Source organism: Zonotrichia albicollis, chromosome 9, assembly GCF_047830755.1.
Source record: "Zonotrichia albicollis isolate bZonAlb1 chromosome 9, bZonAlb1.hap1, whole genome shotgun sequence".
In the NCBI taxonomy this organism is placed as follows: Eukaryota; Metazoa; Chordata; class Aves; order Passeriformes; family Passerellidae; genus Zonotrichia; species Zonotrichia albicollis.
The window spans coordinates 22,235,109-22,254,306 of NC_133827.1; the positions used below are offsets into that span (position 1 = coordinate 22,235,109).

General features: G+C 48.4%; 2 long non-coding RNA genes across 2 annotated transcripts in view; one reads left to right on the plus strand and one right to left on the minus strand.

Moving 5' to 3' along the window:
- Positions 1-19,198, minus strand: part of LOC113459588 (uncharacterized) — a 79,056-nt gene that overhangs the window by 12,609 nt on the left and 47,249 nt on the right. The gene's annotated exons all lie outside the window — the stretch shown is intronic.
- On the plus strand, positions 4,753-14,372 carry LOC141730136 (uncharacterized). Its single transcript, XR_012581594.1, has 3 exons — positions 4,753-4,829; positions 5,694-5,950; positions 14,204-14,372. It is a non-coding gene; the product is annotated as an uncharacterized LOC141730136 (long non-coding RNA).

The following is a 19,198-nucleotide window of genomic DNA, read 5'->3' on the forward strand; positions in this document are numbered from 1 at the left end:
GGTGCTCCAGAGCAATTTGCTTTCTGCTGCTTTCCTTCCTTGTGCTTGGCTGAAGGAGCAGGATCATGATCCTTGGTGAAATGCTACATTCCTAATTTTTTTTTTTTTTCCCTGTGGCAGGCTTTTTTGGGGGGGAAAAACCCCAAATAAAACAAAACAGTTTTGAGTATCTTATTGCAACAGCTGGACTAAAGGGCTGGGGCTTCAGAGGAGGGAGCAAATGCAGGATGATGGGATTTAATTGGGATGTGCATGTGGATGCAGGGATGGAACAGGAGCAGGATGCACTTGATGCAAAACCATCCTGCACAATGGTCTCAGACCTGTCCCCTCTGATCCCTGATATATACCTGAAATATTATATAACAAATAAGACATGATAAATGAAACAGCATAAAAGCACTAAGGTTGGAAAAGACCTCCAAGATCATCAGGCCCAACCTTCAAATCTGTGTGTATATATATGTCTGTCTTTATCCACACACACACACACAAAACGTACACCTAGAAATAGACAGGCAGGTAGATATATTGCCCCTGGAAACAAAATGAAAGCTTGCAGGAGCCAGGAACACCACAATTTATTATTTATGGAGCCCAGGATGTGACAAGCCATGCACAGGCCTGGCAGCAGCAGCAGCCTCTCCCTTCAGGACTTCAGGAGCTTGCTCAGGCACAGACAAACTGGAGGGAGAGCCCAGAGGGCTGCAGGGAGCCACTTAAGGCTGGCTGGAGGAAGGGGATGAGGCTTTGGCACTCCCAAAAATCCAGCTGTTCCCTAAGTGCCCTGTCTGCACTCATCAGTGTAAGGCAGCATCACCCGTGGTGTCGCTCCATCATCCCCAGCGCTGCCAGATGCTGCTGTCACAGGACACCAGGAGGGTGACAGCACTTGGAGGAGGACACGTCCCCTGTGGAAAGCTGTCACCTGCAGGTCCCCTCACCCAGAGCAGGCAGCCACCCCCAAAGGATAGCAAAAGGGCACCATTTCTCTGGTATTAATTCTGAAAGCTGCCTGGGCTCGGCTCAGCGCCTGCCTGTCTCTGTCTGTTTGCCTCTGCTCAGAAGATTCATTACTTTGATGGATTTGTGTAATTTTTTCAAGTGCTTCGGGTGACAAACAATAAAACACACTTCACACTCAGCTCTGAGGGGCTGGGGGAGCAGGGACACTGCAGAGGGGATTTCTCCCAGGAAAAGCTCATTTTGGGTAGGGCAGCTCTCCAGGTGCCAGCAGGGAAAGCCCTGCAGGGCCATGGGAATTTGGGGGTTTCCTTGAAGGGATGGGAAGGGCAAGGCCATGGGTGTGAGCAGAGCTGCTGAGCCTCCAAAATTCAATCCAGCACTGCATTTCTTCAGCTGCAGCACAGCAAACAGATGTGTTGGGATAAAGGGTTAGGATTGGGATCAGGGCATCACAGAGAAAGAGGAACAAGGGAATGCAGGTATAAGTTGATCCTGGTGACTCATGGACACTGCTGAGTGTTTCCAAAAGGGAAGGATTTCATCCTGAGCATCAGGTGATCATCTCTGCCAGGAATTCTTGCACTCAGAAGGAATAAATTATTCCAGATTGAGCCAGACAAGCTCAATCAGTCTTGGTAACAGAAGCCTGGGATTTATGTCCATGAGGATCACAGACAAGGGAGAGCAGCACAGCTTTGGAAAGCTCTTATCTCTGGAGATACTGGACTCAGGCCACACCAGCAGCTCAGTGCCATGGCACCTGTGCCAGGTGGCTGGAGTGGGGACAGGGACAGGGACAGGGACAGGGACAGGGACAGGGACAGGGCTGGTACCAAGACAAGGTCAAGAAGAGTCAAGAGTTAAGTCCATGGGGCTCTGGCTGAGGTCACTTGAATGGTGTTTTTTGGTCTTAAATGGTTCATGGTGCCCTGGAGAGGTGGAGGGGAAGGGCCTGGGAAGTGGCTTCCTGCAGCAGAGCCTTCCTGGTGCTCCAGCCATGCCTCAGTTCCAGCTGGGATCTTTGGCTGGGTTGCCAGGTGCTGGGGTTGGTGTGGAGAAAACAGGCTGGGATACTTGTCCAGCTTTGTCCTGCACCTTCCCAGCTCCTCAGGCCTGGAATTAAACTTCCTGTGCAATGCTGGGTAGTGCCAGGTCTGGGATGGCTCGTGGCAAAGCAATCTCCTCACGGAGCTGAACCTGAGGTTCACCCAGATCTCCCTGGTACCCCAACACAGCCCAGGTGCTCTGCAGGCTGCCCACACATCTGTGGCCATTTGGGTGGGCACTGGGGAGCTCTCATGGAATCGTAGGGGCTGAAAAAGCCCTCTGGGATCATTGATTCCAACACTAACCCAGCACTGCCAGGTCCACCACTAAATATGTGCCTAAGCAGCACATCTACAATTCCATGTGCATTCCAGAAAAAGATGACGATGGAGAGGTCAATATCTCCCAAAATCAGCCCAAGGGAAGCAGAAGATGAATGCAGAAGGAGACTGAAGGGGAAGACACTCCTAAAAGCTCTGATGGGTTGGCAGCCACCACCACCTTCATGAGAGAAGAGAGTCTCCATCTCCACCCAGGCTGTGTGCTCTGAATTCCCAGAGATTACTCTGCCTGGATATTTGCATCCAAATTGTGGCACACAGAGGAACATCCCAGGCACCAAAGCTGCTCAGGTGCAGAGCATCAGCCACAAGTTTGGGCAGTGCCTAAAAGCAGACAAGGACAAAGTCAGGAGAAGTGTTTGTTTGGGCCTCACCCCTCATGAAATAAAATGCAATAACTAAGCAGAGTGGGAAGGAAAGGCACTAACAGCCTGGATTTATCCAGCTTTGGGAGAAAAATCTCTGCTGCTGACCTGTGGATGAAAGTGCAGATAACTGTTTTAGTTTTCACTGGGGAGAGCCTCAGTTCTTGCCTGAAAAAACCCATTTCTGCTCCTCGGGGAATGAGCTGGGCCTTGATCTATAGCTCCAGCTCCCAAAGAGCAAATGAAACACTTTCTCTTTTTATCCACATCCCTAAAGGACTCACCACCATGAAAAATGGGAGGAACTCCCTCAGAGGGAGATTACCAGCACAATTTGCCATCAAATCACAGATTCTGGTCAGTGCTGCTGGCACAGATGTGGTGCCCAAAGCTGCTCCTGCCCCTGAGAGGCTTCTCCAGCAGAATGGGGTGGGAAGGGACAGGAGGGAAGGGCAAGGGGAGGAACACATCCAGGGGGATGCAGGGAAGCAGAAAAGGGGAAGGAGGAAAAGCAGAAAGGGGAAAGGGGAAAGGGGAAGAGAAGGAGAAGGAGAAGGAGAAGGAGAAGGAGAAGGAGAAGGAGAAGGAGAAGGAGAAGGAGAAGGAGAAGGAGAAGGAGAAGGAGAAGGAGAAGGAGAAGGAGAAGGAGAAGGAGAAAGAAGGAGAAGGAGGAGGGATGCCTTGTCACTTGCAAAATCTCCCTTGTGCTCCTGAGAGCCCCCAACTCTTCCAGCAGTAACTGGGGAGATAAGGAAAGGTGTTGAGAAACCTTCCACAAAGAAGCTTTGGGGGTTTGGTCTTTGGAGCTGCAGCTGAAGAGTTTCCCTTTCCTCTGGGGCACAGGGAGTCCTGCTCCAGGCTGGCCAAAACAAATCACCTTTTGGAGCTTTCCTCTTTGGATGGAAGAAACAGCGTTAACTGTTTGAGACAAATGCCAAAATTGGCAGCACCTCCCAGTCCAAGCTCTTATATCCCATCCTCTTGTGACCCCAGGATCCCCCAGCAGCACTGGTGCAGATTTCCAGGTTTTTCCCTCTGCCTTACACCACAGTTTGCTGGGCTGGAACCCCTCAGTGGAGGATTGGTTTCATCAATCTTCATCCCTTTATTCCCAGAAGTCAAAAAAAGCAACAACTTCATCATGCCCAGTCCCCTTCTTTTGAAATGTGTGAGTCTGAGGGCTCAACCCCTAAAATTCCCAGTTTGTTGGTGCAGTTTCAGGGCATGGATTTGGCAGGAGCTGAGCCCAGGCACGTGGAGGTTGCTCAGGAACAGGACATTGTCTTGAGTTGGGGCCAACACGTTTCGCTCTGGAAGATTTCTGGGAAAGGCATAATGGATTTGCTAATTATTGATATTATTTAAGCGACAAGAGTGAAAATTGAAGCGAAAAGCTGCTTCCCAACCCCAACAATAGCAGATATTTGTCATGGCTGTCAGCCATTCAGACCTGTGCAATTTCATAGGTTTCATAAGCCCTCGTTAATTTTCTTGTTTGGGAGGATTTGCTGTTTTAATGAAACCTATTTACACCAGCGACTGCTGAAAAATCATTCATTAGCGGACAAGAACTATTGATTATTTTCCTCCAACTACTCAGCCATGTTCTAGCCAATTACTGTAACCAATAAATAAAGAAATATCAACCTTGCATTCCTGCCAGTCTCTCCAGCAGAACTTTATTCCCCTGGATATGTCGTGGCCTGTCAGCCTCGGGGAATGCTGTGCTGGAGAAACCTCTTTTAACATTTATGTCACATTGCCATCCTCTGCAAGGGGGGAGGAGAGGGAAAGCTTCCAGCCAGGCTTTCATGTATTTACTAAAGAAAATATTTACCGGGCACACAGTGAGATTTAGTGACGAAATAACGAGAGGCTTGAAGAAACTCCTGGCTAATGGCCAGACCTTCAACTCTGAATTTTTAATGCAAATATTTGGCCTGATTGGCAGAAGTCCTAAACTCTGGAGAGGGCGGATTCAGCTCACCTGATCACATAAAAAACCCAGGTTGTTCAGGGCCCCAAAACCACCACAGCACTTCAGTGCAAAGCTCAGGTTTAAGCTCAACACCTCATTTTCTAAAAGCAAACCTTAAGCTTGGATTTGTCCGTGAGTTTTGCCTTGTGGCTTTGCTGGTTCTTAGCTTAATGGGGAAATGTTTTATTTAAATATTATATTACAAGAGGAGCTGTGGCTTTCAAGCCTTGGCCATTTGCACACATTTTAATGGGCTTGGGGGGAAAAAGAGAAATCTGTCTGCAGGTTTTTTGACAGAGTTGTAATTAAAGAGGGTTTTTCATTGAGAACATCTGTTTCTCTTGACAGATATATTCTTGTTGGGAGAAAAAGAAGTGCCTAAAAAAATAGTTTGTCAGTCTGAGCTTTTTATAGGTTTTCATCCAAGAATATTTATCTTGAGGCTTTTTTTGACAAAAAAAAAAAAAAAAAGTTTATATTTCCTGGAAAGAGGAGAATTCTGATCCAGGCTGAGATTCCAAAGTGGTGGCAAACCCAAGCCATTTGCTGAGCTGCCTCTGCCTTTCCACAGCTCCTGATGTGGGAGAAGGGAAGCTCTCACCCTTCCCAGGCACCGTGGAAGCAAATCAAATAATTCATAGAAATCATTAAAATCAAATCAGAGAGACAAAGATGAAAAACTGGGTGAAGGGGTCACACTCTCACATCCACGTGCATGCAAATATCTCTGTATCTGTATATATATTTCTATATAAAGCGGGTTTTTTTTATTATTTCTTTCCAAGCTGTGAGCACTGAAAGTTCCTCCTCAATAATTTCCCTGTAGTCCTCGTTAATTCCTTAAGATTTTCCCCATCTCTTTTCAAAGCCTAAAGTTCAAAGACACAGAAAGGAGCTGCCTCAGCACTTTCTTTTCCTCTCCTTTGAAACTTTTTCAGCAAAGTCCAATCAGGCCAATTAACTCCTTCTTTCATTTTTTTTCCCCACTCCTTGAAGGGAAAACGGGATGTGTGGGGCTCAGCCAAGGCTGCCAGATGCAAAGGCTTGCCAGATTTGCTGCTGCAGGAGATGCCCAGCTCCTTGGCAGGGATGGATATGGTGTCCACATGGATATTTGAGCATCCCTAAATCCTGACCCTGCTCCTGAGGAGGAGGAGGAGGAGGAGGAGCCCAGGACAGGTCCCTCTGCAGCAGGATGAGCTCCCAGTGCTCCCCAGCACTATCCTGAAAGAGGCAGCACAAAGAGAAGACCTGTGGGTAAATGTTCCCATTCTCCTCCTTGCGTGTGCTGTTCTCCTTGATTTTTCCCTTGTGGAATTGCAAGAATCAAAGTGAAGACACCTCCCTGCTGACACAGCAGGCTGTGCACAGCTGAGTGTTCCCTTGGTGGCTTTTTCATCAACCCTGGGTGCCAAGCGCTCGGGGAAGCCTCAGCCTCCCCAGCAATTAATCGCAGGATGGGAGGCAATGATTCCCCCTGGGAATTCCCTCAGGATGTGGAACTCTTGGTGTCTGAGCACTCCTTCACTCCATCACCCATTAATGCAAAGCGCAGGCAGTAATTACAGCAGGCATTAAAGCTCGGTAATTGTAGGGACCATGTGTGTTTATAATGCAACAACACTCCAGGAGCCCTCGTGGGGTTTTTGTGTGTGTGTGTGCCTGGGAAAAGGCCCAGGGAATCCCCATAAAACATAACATAAAATCCGAATACATAAAGGTCAGGGTAGTAAATATAAAAATAAGCATCACATCCCTTTAAATATTTATCATTAGTGACGTTTTCATTACAGGATGGCTGGGATTTACTGACTCTGTAGCAATTGTGGGCACGGCAGGCCTGGAGTCTTGGCTCAAGGCCATGCAGGAAGCAAAAAAAGGCTTGAAAGTGGGATGGAAATACATTTAAAATGGGGATGTGTGGGTTATAGGCATTGTTCTGCTGGTTTTGAAGCAGCTTTGGCTCACAGGGAGTTCACTGAAAGTGCTCCCTGCTGCCCAGGGTAACTCCTGGGGTGGCCCAGGGCAGTAGGATATCCCAAAGGAAAAGGGATTTGGGGTCAGGGAATGGGAACATCCCTTCTCCTGCCCCTCACTAGTCACTGCTCCCTTCACACAGTGGGACCTGATCTGATCTGAAAGATGAAATCAGAACCTGAAGGGCTTTTGCAATGGTCAGAACAAAGCCATGACTGTGACAAGGAAAGAAACGGGACTGAAAAACAAGATTAAAAGCAGGTGATGTGCAATTCCATTTAAGTACCCCATGCACACTAAAAAGCCCTCCCTAGATGTGAAAGGAAAAGTTTCCCCACAGAGACAGCCCCATCTCAGGGGTGTCAGCACCAAGAAAACTCCGTCCCTATGGCAAACACTGCTGTGTGAGGGACCCTCAGCACCAGGGAAGGAAAGCCGCTGGTTCCAGCTGAGGAAACCCCCAAAGAAAGGCTCCCTTGCAGGGTGGCTCTTGAGAAGAGTTTATTATTTCTGACCCCCTGTCTAAGTGCCAATTCATCAATGCACTCCATCTCCTCCTCCCTTAATTAGCACATTTTCCTCGTAATGAAGTGGAGCAGAGAGATGGGGAGGTGATTATGGCAGTGCTTGGTTTCCTTTGGAGTTTTCAGACCAACAATGACATGAGGTGTGGGAGATTCCCCTTCAGCAAATGCTGTCTCCTGCAGAGGAATCACCCATTCCATAGCCAAGGTGGGTCTCTGTGTGCACCAATCCCATGGGAAGAGCACCACTGGATGCTGGGATGAGCAGGGTGTGGGGCAGGCAGCCCCCAAAGGCAGGAGAATGTTCATAAATATCCATAGATATTCCCCAGGCTTCCCCAGGATAAACCCCAGCTCCTCTGGCAAGGGACCTGTATTTTGTTGCTCTTTTTTCTGGACAAATCCCAAGTATTGATCAGATTCACACTCCCAGGTCTCCTGTAAGAGGGAGGAGTGATGGGGACAGAAATGTGCCTGCACAGGGCTCATTTCCAAGCCAGCTCTTCATGTTCTCCTGCAGCACAGCCTTGGTTTCTCCACCCCCTGTCCCACCCATCCCACCCCTTGCTTTGGGGGCTGGGGGCCAGGGAACCACCCAACCCTTCAGTATTCCTCAAGGGCAATCCCAGTGAGCAGCAGAGGCTCCCTTGGCTGCAGGAGCTGCATTTCCACTCCCTCTCCTCCTCTGTGTCCTTCTCCACTCTGACACCTCTGTCCTTGCATTGTCCTCTGGGGGCCCTCTGGAGGAGTCCCAGACCAATTGATCTCTGTGTGCACAGATCACACATTCTCTCCCCCTCAGCAGAAGTTTTAACCTTGGTTCCTGCACTGTCCATGCCCCAGGGGGAGGCCTGACCTTGGGCAGCACCCACGGAGATGTTGATCACCCCAACTGAATCCCAAACCACCATCCCACAGGGAAAAGGGCAGTTTTGCCATGGGGCTGAACTCGAGGGTGTCTGAAGCCAGCACATCCATCTGACAGGAAAGAGGCACCTGGTGGGACACTGCCACCCATCACAGGCAGAGCTGGATGGTGGCCAAGGCTGGAGGGCTGAGAGAGGCTGAGATGTGCCCAAGATCCTTGATTTTCTGGATAAAGGCATAGAGGGAAGGGATGAACAAGGGATATGAATGGAAGAGAGTTCACTGGCCTGGATGTCATCAGAGTCCCCTCCCCTCATCTTCAACAGAGCTGGGGAAGGGAATGGAGCACCAGGAATGGCTGAGGGAGCTGGGAAAGGGGGAGCAAAGGAGGCTCAGGAGGGACCTTGTGGCTCTGCACAACTCCTGACAGGAGGGGACAGCTGGGGGTGGTCGGGCTCTGCTCCAGAGAACAGGGACAGGAGGAGAGGAAATGGCCTCAAGAGGTTTAGATTGGAAATTACAGGAAAATTCTTCATTGAAATGAATGGTTGCCAAGCACTGGAAAAGGCTTGTCATAGGTCAATTTTGGAGTCACCATCCCTGGGAGTGTCCAAGGCCAGGTTGGACAGGGCTTGGAGCAGCCTGGGATAGTGGAAGGTGTCCCTGCCCATGGCAGAGGGTGGGATTGGATAGGTTTAAGGTCTCTTCCAACCCAAACCAGTTCAAATTCCTATGTAAGAGCTGAGGAGTGCCTGGTGCCTCCACAGATGTTGCTGCAGGAAGTTTTCCCATTGCACTGGTAGTGATAAGGAAAGGGTTAAGTCTCCCTTGGGGAGGGCTGGCACACACAGGTCCAGGGTCCCTTTCAGCCCTATTTCCCCCTAACTCATTTGATCACTTTAGCATCACTTTAGGATGGTCTAACCCTTCTCCTGCTGGCTCCTTCTCCGCCCATGACCCCCTGAGCCAAGGCAGGCAGGCCTGGAAATTCACCTCACACTTTTTAGGAAGCTCATTCCTTAAAAAATAGAAGTAAAAACATTCTGGCCTAGAAACTTCAGCTGTGATTTAGTGCCTTGCCCATAGCAAGGAGCGTTTCCCACAGAGAGATTGGGATCTTCCTTTATTAACAGCAGGATGTGCCCATGCCAGGAATCTGCATGGCAGCAGCAGCAGGCACAGCTCAGGGCTGGCCCTGCAATTGGAATAATTATGCTGGGGCCCTGAGAGCAGTGTTTGGTCTCCCCGTGTCCCCTTGCTGGGGTGACATCTGTAGCAGTGACCTCGGGATGCCACACAACTGGAATTGCTGAAGGAACGGGGGAAGCGTGCTGGGGAAGCTGCTGTGGGCACAGCTGGCCAGGTGTTGTCTGGAAGAGGGATGAGAAGCCACAACTGCAACAAATTATAAGTCAGAAACTCGAGGAAAATGCATTTCAGGTCTCAGCAGGCACCAGGGTCTGCTGGAGAGGTGGCCAAGAAGAGACATGTTGTTGCCCAGAGAGGTTTTGCCTTTTCATCTTGGAAGTGTCCAGGGCCAGGCTGTATGGGGCTTGGAGCAACCTGGGATAGTGAAAGGTGTCCCTGCCCGTGGTAGGGGGTGGAAAGGGATGAGCTTTAAGGTCTTTTCCAGCCCAAACCTGTCTGGGATTCCACAATTGTTTAATTCTGTGGTTCTGTGACATAACAAATATTTCAGGCCTCAGGTATCCCCTGAGAGAGGCAGAGAGATCCCAGAGCTTCAGCTCGGCTCTGGGACAAGCACTGAGCTCATCACAACCCATGGAAAAGGCTTCAGGACACTAGGACACCAGGACACCAGGACACCAGGACATTTCAGCAAAGGGTGCATGGCTCTCCCTTCCTCACATCTTGTGCAACTTCCCTGTAAAGCCACTGGTGACAGTGACACCATGTCCTCCCCAGGCTGTCTTAGATCCTGAAGGTCAGAGAAATTTCCCATACCCTACAGGATGAGCCCTCATCCCCTCCCCTGGATGCCTTCCCTTTTTGGTGTCCTCAGCAGCCTTATCAGTGATGGGCCAGCTTCCTGCTCTCTCCCAGTCCAGCCCTGCTTTCCTGCCTTCCTCCTGCTGCTCCCCAAGCTCCAGTTGTCCCCTCCAGTTGTCTTTCCTCTCACTTCCTGGAAGACACCAGCTCTCAGAGCACAGCACCATCCCTGCCTTCCCTATCTCCCCTCCCCATTCCCATGTTGCTTTTCCTCCATCCCCTTCTCTCCACAATTTCCCTCCCAGCTTTATTTGGAGCTCTGCCTCCTCCTCCCTCCCTCCCTCCCTCCCTCCCTCCCTCTCAGTAAAATGTCTTAACAAGCGCAAGCCTTGCTTTGTATTAAATCAAAGCCTGAGCAGTGTGAGAGGGCTCAGCCAAACCCGGTTTCAATGGTGCCGTGCCCATTCACATCAGACAGAGGTAATTTACTGCAGATAGGAACTGGGAGCAGAGGCCAGCTCATTAGTGTCTGCCATTATTATTATTATTGGACTAAAACAGAACATCTCTTTCATTTGTTTCTATTCCTGGCCAATGCAAATGGGAGAGCCAAATCAGGAACCCCGCCCACACCCGTCCTCGCGGGTCACCCTGGGTTTCAGGAGGGAGGAAAAACTGCAGAACAAGAACACGCCAAGAGCCTGAAACCTCACAGAAGCAACAATTTAAAGGATTTCAAAGGCTGTTTCCATAAGCCTTTGGGGACTCCAATGGAGCATATTGATTAAACTTCGGAAGCAGCTAAAAGCGGCTCTACCATTGCTAATTAATACAGCGATGCCCCGATGCCCCTGATCGTGTTCTACCAAGCTGCAGCCTGTCAAATCAATTAATATTCACCTCCCTGATGAAAGCAAAACCCTGCTCATCATTTGCTGAATGGATCGATGCATTGGCTCCCTCAGTGCCCTGAAGTGGCCTGTGCTGTGGGGCTCAGTGGGGTGTGCTGCAGATGCTTTTGGGGTGACACCATGTCAGAACCCAGGATATTCCTCTGGCTGCCCTGGAGGACTCAAGACCCTGACAAGGGGCTCAGAGACCTTGGCACAGAGTCAAAAACACCTGTGCCTTCCATTTTAGCCCATGGAAACAATTACCAACCTTGTGTGAAGATTTACAAGCCATGAGAGTTTGAGTAGAATGATAGTTAATTTGTCACAGGGTGAAAAAGTAGAATTTTGGGGATTTAGAATGGGGGTTCAAGAGGCAAGATGGAAGAATCTGGCGTGTCATGTCCTCCTCCTTCTCCTCCTCCTCCTCCTCCTTCTTCTTCTTCTTCTTCTTCTTCTTCTTCTTCTTCTTCTTCTTCTTCTTCTTCTTCTTCTTCTTCTCCTGCTTCTGCTTCTTCTTCTGCTTCTTCTTCTTCTTCTTCTTCTTCTTCTTCTTCTTCTTCTTCTTCTTCTTCTTCTTCTTCCTCTTCTCCTTCTCCTTCTCCTCCTCCTTCTCCTTCTCCTTCTCCTTCTCCTTCTCCTTCTCCTTCTTGTCCTCCATCTTCTGCTGGGCTGGTGACACTTCTGGATTGGTTTAGAGTAGAGACAGACTGTCTAACATAGGTGATAGGTATTGGAAAATTATTGTAAATAAAGTACACGTAGTTTTTAGTATAAAAAGCTAAGACCACCCCAAGGGTGGACAGTATGCCTCAACCTGACCTACTGGACAGATTGCAGCAGGTCAGAGAAAGAGTGGAATAGATAAGAGAAAATAAACAACCTTGAAAAGCAGAGCTGAGGAATCTCAACTTCTTTGGTCGTGGGGCTGGGAGAAAAAAGAGACTTTCTAACACTCCAGGAGCCATTTCAAACCAAGAACAGCAGACAAGCAAACCCATCAAGGCCCTTGTTTTGACTCTCTAATCCAAACAAGGTTTCTGGCTGATGTTTCCTTTGTAGCTGTTTCTCTGTGAATTCTTGGACAATGACAATTCAAGGTGATTATTTCCGATCTCAATGGACCTGCTTGTGTTTATAGGATGGTATTTAGGGTGTGGGATTGTTGGGATGCCATGTGCAGGGCCAGGAGTTGGATTCAATCCTAATGGATCCCTTCCAGCTCAGGAAATTCTGGGATTTTATGATTCTACACCCACTGCATTTCCTCCCCTGCACCAGGAGAATCATCTTTCCCACTTTTCCTTTTCCAGTGGAGCTCATGGCTGGTGTTCTCTGTCACTGGACACCACTTCCAAACCGGTTTAGTGCTGCCATTTGCAGTGGGAGCTGTAAAATATTTTAAAATGAGGCTTTTGGTGTCCCAAACCTCCTTAAAGTGAAGATCAAACCTGGTTTGATGACGTCTTCTAAAAGTTGCTCTCTTGAACCCATCCTGGAGAAGCCCCCACGAGACCTTCTGGGGGATCTTCAGGCAGCCCTAAATTTCTGCACAGCTTCTTTTATGGCTAAGGAGCCACATTTGACCCTTCTGTCTCACCAGAGAAGGGGAATTTCTGGGAAAGGAGTGGTTCCAGGCAGGACCATGTAGTGCAGATCACCTGGACGCTGTGCCAGGCAGGGTGACACCAGGAATAGGAACCTGTCCTTGTCCTTGTCCTTGCTGTGTCATCACATGTTTTGGGGAGGATTTGGAAGCTCCAGGAAAACTTCTGACTCCCAAAGGAAAGGCAAAGGGATGTGCTTTGCTTTGCATGAGGCACCAGCTTCAATTTCGAGCAAGTTTTTGGCACCCCTCAACAAAGTGCCATGATCTGTTTACTGAATTTTAATTCAATGTGCCTCAGAAAAAAAAAAAAGAAAGAAGGAGAAAAAGGTGGGGGAAACAGTTGAACAAAATAATTTCAGCAACATCTGCTGCCTTTCTGAGATATTTCACCAAAGGCCTACGGAGATCAAATATTTTCCTCTAATTAGAGCTCCTTCCTCAGAGCAGCTCCCCTGGATACAAAAATATCTCCACACCCCCCTGGCTGCCCAGAGATCCTCCTGGGACCCTCTGCAACACAGAAAAACACCCAGCTCTCCTTTGGGGTATCCTCAGAGCAAATACACAGCTTTTCCAGCAGGGAAAGCTTGTCTCTGTGTCTATTCCTCCCTTCATCACACCACGATCCCTCACTTTCCACCTGGCTTTAGAATCATGGAATAATTGAGGTTGGAAAACCTTCAGTGCAACCAGAACCCCAGCACTGCCAAGGCCACCACTGGTTCATGTCCCCTAGAGCCACATCCACATGGCTTTTGAACACTTCCAGGAATGGTGATGCCACCACTGCCCTGAGCAGAACAAAACAACCCTTTCAGTGGAGAAATTTCCAAAATACCCAACCTGAACCTCCCCTGGCACAGCTTGAGGCCATTTCATCTTGTCCTGCCCCTGTTCCCTGGGGTGATTTTCTGTGTCTAACATGATATCAATCAAATCAATTCATTATCAGCATTAATTTAGTTATTATATACCATTATTAGCATTATTATAAAGCCTATAAAGACGAAAAACCCCAAGAAGTTGAGAGCTTTGGGTGGTTATGCCAAGGCGTGCTCTCAGGTGGAGCTGGGCACGTTTCATGCTGGATAACCAGTGGGGAACGTTCCTTGGGCTATGTGTTCCTTGGGCTATTTGCTATGTGTCCTGGCATCCTTGCAAGGTCCTGTGAGGGGCCAAATCCTGCCTCAGAACCCTGCTGGGAACATCTGTGGGATGGGCAGACAACTCTGAGAGGAAACCACCCCATTCCCTGTCCCCCAATATGTGATAGAGCAAGCTTTACCTGGGAAGGGATTGGATTCTCCCTCTCCACTTCCATCCCTTGTTTTTCCCGTAACAAACCTCATGGGAGGGAAAACATTAAATCCGATTTATTGTGTTGTGTCAGAGGGAAAAAAAAACCCCAAACTAACAGCATTTAGCTTTTGTGAAATCAATGCATTGCAGGAGAGAGGAATCACTCCTTCTTTGGCCTCTGGGTTAAGGCAACTAATTCAGATCTGATCCACATGGAAATGTGCAGCCCATTCCCATGGCCAGGGAAGAGCTCTGAAATGCTCCCAGTGGTGATGGGATGATTTATGAGGCAGGTTGGAAAGAGCAAAGGAAGCCTGGGTTGTTAGTTCTGATATTTAGGGATGATAAACAGCAGGAAAAGGAGATTTTTTTTTTAATGTCTCTCCACAGATGCAGAAGAAGCAGAGTGGGACTGAGTTATGGGATATTGGGAAGAAAATCTACTCAAAGCGTGGTAAGGCCTGGCACAGGTTACCCAGAGCAGTTGTGGAGGGATCTCTAAGTTCCCAGAGAGTGACAGCCCCATCCAGGGCAAACACAAACTGCCCTAATTACTGCTCTTGCTGCTAATTGCTGATAGCCAGCACCAAATAATCCCAATTCCTGTGATCTGCTTTGGAACTGGGGTGCTCACAGCAAGCTGGGAGGATCATCAAGTGTGTCCCTCATTAGGGACCAATGTCTTCATGGGAGCGTGGAGATCAAAGGAAAGGGGAGGTGTAGCATGGAGGAGCTGAAGGACACATCCACAAGGATCTCCCCCAGACAGGAGGTGGCTGGACAGGTTGATTGGGTCCTTCAGGGTGGAGGAACCAACATTTGGTTCAGCCAAAATATCCCAGTGGCCAACAGCAAAACTGGGCAGGTTTACTGGGGACTCAGAGGGTGGCTGGGGAAGCAGGAGGGTATCAGAGGTGACAACTCAGATGGAAAAAAATGGGAGTTGAGGTGACAAAAATTCTTTCCCAGAAGACTTGGTGAAAAATGCATCTTCTCCTTGTGCACTTTAAAAGTCACCATCGACATCGGCATCACGTGGAGAAAAAGTCACACTTTAAAAAAGGAGTGTGGCAGGAAGGCAGATATTTCAAAATGCAGCTGGGAATTATTCCCACCGAAGTTGGAGTAATAATTTTGCAAAAAAAATTTAACAAACCTCAGAAAAGAATTTCTCCTTTTGCACTTCAAACTGTTTTCATGGAAATCGCTTCCCTTTGCCAGATGCTGTCTGAACAGAGAAGTCCACAGCAACTCCTTGGAACTGCTGGACCTTTCCTGCTGCTGCCACTGCTCCACCTTCTCTCCATCTCTTGAGGAAAGCCCTTTTTAGAGGAAGGAGGATGCATTTTCCACCAGCACAACAGAGGGAAGGAGCAGGATGTGACAGGATCTGGATAACCCCATCCTCAAGCTGTGGGATGCAGCTGTTTGAGATCCTTTCTACCCCACTTCTTTCCCTGTGATCCTCTAAATATTCAAGTTCTCAGCCCCTTTCCAATGTTCAGATGCCCTGTGAAGTAGGAATGCAGCTCCTTTTCCACCCCAAAATCCTGCCAAGACACTGGTACCTCTCACCAACCTCTCCATACCCTCAGGGTTTATTTGAGGACCATTTCCTAATTAATATGCACAGCTTCTGATTATTTTCTCACCTGCTGTTTCTTGCATATCCCATCCACAGAAAATTCTCCCCAATTTCCAGATAAATCCAGGGCCCACTTTTGAGCTTGAAGCTGTACATTAGTCAGTCTCATTTGCCTGGGAACATGAAAGTCCCTTCCTATTTATCTTCTCATTTGAACTACATAAATAGCTCCCAGCACAAACTCCTCATCTTTCCAACATTATCCCAGCAAATAGCAGCCTTTGAAAAAGAAAAATTAGTGGTGGGTAATTATTTTTGCGGCAGATACCAAAATGATAATTTCTTAAACAATTACTTTGAAATATTAACAATTGTTCTCTAAATTCCAATTTAATTCCTGATATGAATTATAGTTTGTCAGATCTGGGCTTAGGAAACATTTGTTCCTTGCACAGAACATAAAAAATGCCAGTGTAACCTTTCGCCTCCGCAGCCTCCGAGCAGAGCCAAATGCCTCCGCTCTTGTTTTATCAACACAAATAATTAAAACACAGGAGAATGTTTGGGATTTATACAGTTGTTTTTGGCATCTTATTCATATTTATTTGATCTGCAAGATATCATTTTAATTAAAAGCTCGCTCTCTCTTCCTCCCTTCTCTGCCCAGAGAATAAATTATTTATAATAGCCCTGCTGCCTCAGACACGGCTTGGAATGTGGGATACTGTGCTGGGGTCCCTCTGGAGCGCCAGGCACTGCCCTGGGCACAGCCCTGCCTGCCTCAGCAAGGGTAAAATACCCTCAGTGATGGCTGGATCCACCAGAGCCCTTTGGCACTGTTTCCCCCTAGAAACAAAAAGGTGTTTTCTCCTGTGTGAGGGCTAAATTCGTTTAAAAGCCTCTCTGTGCTGCCGTGGTCTGGGGCAGGGGTTGGGATTACCCGCACGCCCCTGTCAGCAGAGGCAGCCCAGGAGGATCTGTGGGATCACACAAGACCCCAGCCAGCAGCTGGGAAGTCTCCAGTGGAAGCACAGTAACTACAAAGACCTTTTCATCTCATTTTTCTCTTGCCTGCCTTTGCTCCCCACAGCCCAACCTTTACTCACTCCTTTTCTCTTCAGTCGGCTTCAGATGCAGCTCAGAGCAGTGGGTTAAAATACAAAAAAAATGGGATTTCTTTTCTTATTGCTTTTGAAGTCTGAGGGTTAAATTGAGAGAAGGAGCCTTCCCACTGAACACAACACTTATCAAAGCCATCCTAAAGCCTCTGGAGTTTAGCTGGAGCTTCCCAGGCATGCCAGGATCCTCTTTGCAAGCCCAGGGTCCTGCAGCTCGCAGAGCAGAGCCTTCAGCACATCCACAGCACAGGCCGCAGCTTTCCTGGGCAGCACCACCCTGCTGCTAAACGGGCTCCTCTGGGACTTCTCATGGAGAAAAAGCAGCTCCCAATGGCTGAATTGAAGTTCAATTATCCTTGATTAGTTCAGGGATGGATGAGGAGCTGCAGGTAAGGGTTTGGGCTGGGCCCATCCCTTCCCTCACCAGGCTGCTCCCACAGCAGCTCCACCGCCACTTCACGCCCTGGGCTCCCTCCAGACTGCTCTGATTTCCGTAAATGAGGCCAGAATTCCTCCCTGGTATAGGTCAACTAATTAAATCCCAGCACCTCGAATTATTTATGATCCTTTACAGCTATGCAAATTGAGCACTTGGAGAATTTCAAGGAGTATTTCTGAGTAACCAGTGGAGCCCAACCCCAGCCGAGGGTTTAGAGCAGTGCTTGGTTTTATCTAAAATTGGCCCAGGGGCTTTTTGCCAAGCTGACCTTGCACTTTGGGAGTTTTTCAGGGTGAGTTTTTCCAGCCCCAGGAGCTGAAGGTTGAATGGCCCTGGTGTAATGCAGAGGAAGAGGCTGTGGGCGCAGGATCAGCTGGACATGGACACGCTGCTGCTTTGGAGGCCATGGGGACCATGTGAGGACATCAGGGAGCATCTCCTGAGGGTTTGGGGAGCTCTGCTCACCCCTCAAAGGCAGCATCAGCTGGGACAGAGCTGGTCCTTGGGTTTGGAACCTCACAAGTTCTCCTGGTGTTCCCTCTGTGATGCAGCTACCTCCACCCAGGGGATGATCCCAGAGCAGGGGATAATGGCAGAACAGAACTGGGTGCTTAAGGAAAAAAAAAAATAGGAAAAAAACCCCAAAACAACCCAGCAGGGTTAAATGAATGGGGTGCTGCATTTAAAACCCTGACCAATGGGGATGTCCAGTGGAAGGGAGGAATTGGAATGTTCACTGTCCAGGAGGATGAGGAGGGATTTGTGCATGTCCGTGAGCTCCTGCTGCTTCCCAGCCAGAATCAAAACCCACTGAAATAAAGAGGGAAAACCAAATTAAATCCCTCTTGCAATGGGTTTGAAGAAATTCCTTCAGGAAATACAGCTTGAGCAAGGACCAGAAGAGTCACACTGATGATGCCTCTGTTCCCCACAAGCTCTGGCCAGCCTGGAGAGGCAGAGAGCTCCCGGCAGCTTGCAGGACCTGAGCTGACTACAGGGAGGACAGAGAGGGACTCTATCAGGGTCTGTAGGGATAGGACAAGAAGCAATGGGTTCAAATAGAAACAGGGAAAATTTAAGTTAAATATATGGAAGAAATCCTTCCCTGCGAGCGTGGGGAGGCCATGGCATAGGCTGCCCTGAGAAGCTGTGGCTGCTCCATCCCTGGAAGTGTCTGAGGCCAGGTTGGATAGGGGGAACATTTCCCCTAGACATGGAATTTCATCCCAGCACCAAGCCCACGTGAGTATTTCTCCAGCTCAGTTTACATTTACTCTGTTTATTTTTCATATTTCTTCAGTTCACCCAGCTCCCTTTTCCCTTTTTTCCCTTTCTCACTAGCCCCAGTCTCCAGATACCTCCAAATTTTCTCAAGGAAAGAAGCTGCTTTCAAGCAGGACTAAAATAAACAAGGTCATTGGAAAAGATAAAAAATAATGAGTTCCTTTCCGTAGCACTCCTTGCTTGCCTCTCCCTCCCCCTCCCCACCTTTCATCTCACTCCAGAAAAAAGGAAAATAAATCTTTTCTAATCCCCTCAGAACCCTGCCTCCAGATCCGCCTGCAATGCTGGAAACGGCAGCGTGGCCCCAGAACACAGGAAAATCAATTTATTGCCCATTCCCCAAACCTCCCTCTCCCCCAAAGCCAGGAACATCCCCACCCCACCCCTCCAGTCAGGCTCATCCCAGCCAGTGGCCTCCCCTGTGCTCCTTTTCCTGATCTATTTGATATTTTTTCACAAAGTCTGAGAGATTTGGAAATTGATGGGAAGTCTCGGAGCTGGGTTTTGAATGCTTGATTAAAGAGCAGCCAGCAGAGTCAGAGAAAAGTAGGAGAGAGCTCTTGGGAATGAAGATGATTTTGGCCAACCTGTGCTTCCAGCAAAATCAGCCCCACTGGGGTTTGGCCATATCCCTTCTCCAGGGGCTTAAAATCCAAAAAATTCAAAAATCTCATCTCTTTTGTCATCAGAAAAGAAATTTGTTCCCTCACCCATGCAGGGAGGAAAAGAAAGGTCTTAAAAGTTGAACTTCTTTGCTCTGGCACTTTTAAAAAAGGAATATTATTCCAGCTAATGTTCTGAAATGACATTTCATTCTGCAATTGAATAAAACATTTCATGGGATCTAAAATTAATCAGGGTGGGAAGGAGAAGGGTTTATTTTGGGAGGAGAAAAAAAATAAAAATGAAAGGGTCTGTACTTTGCACTGATCCAAACCATTCCTCATTTGAATTTCTGG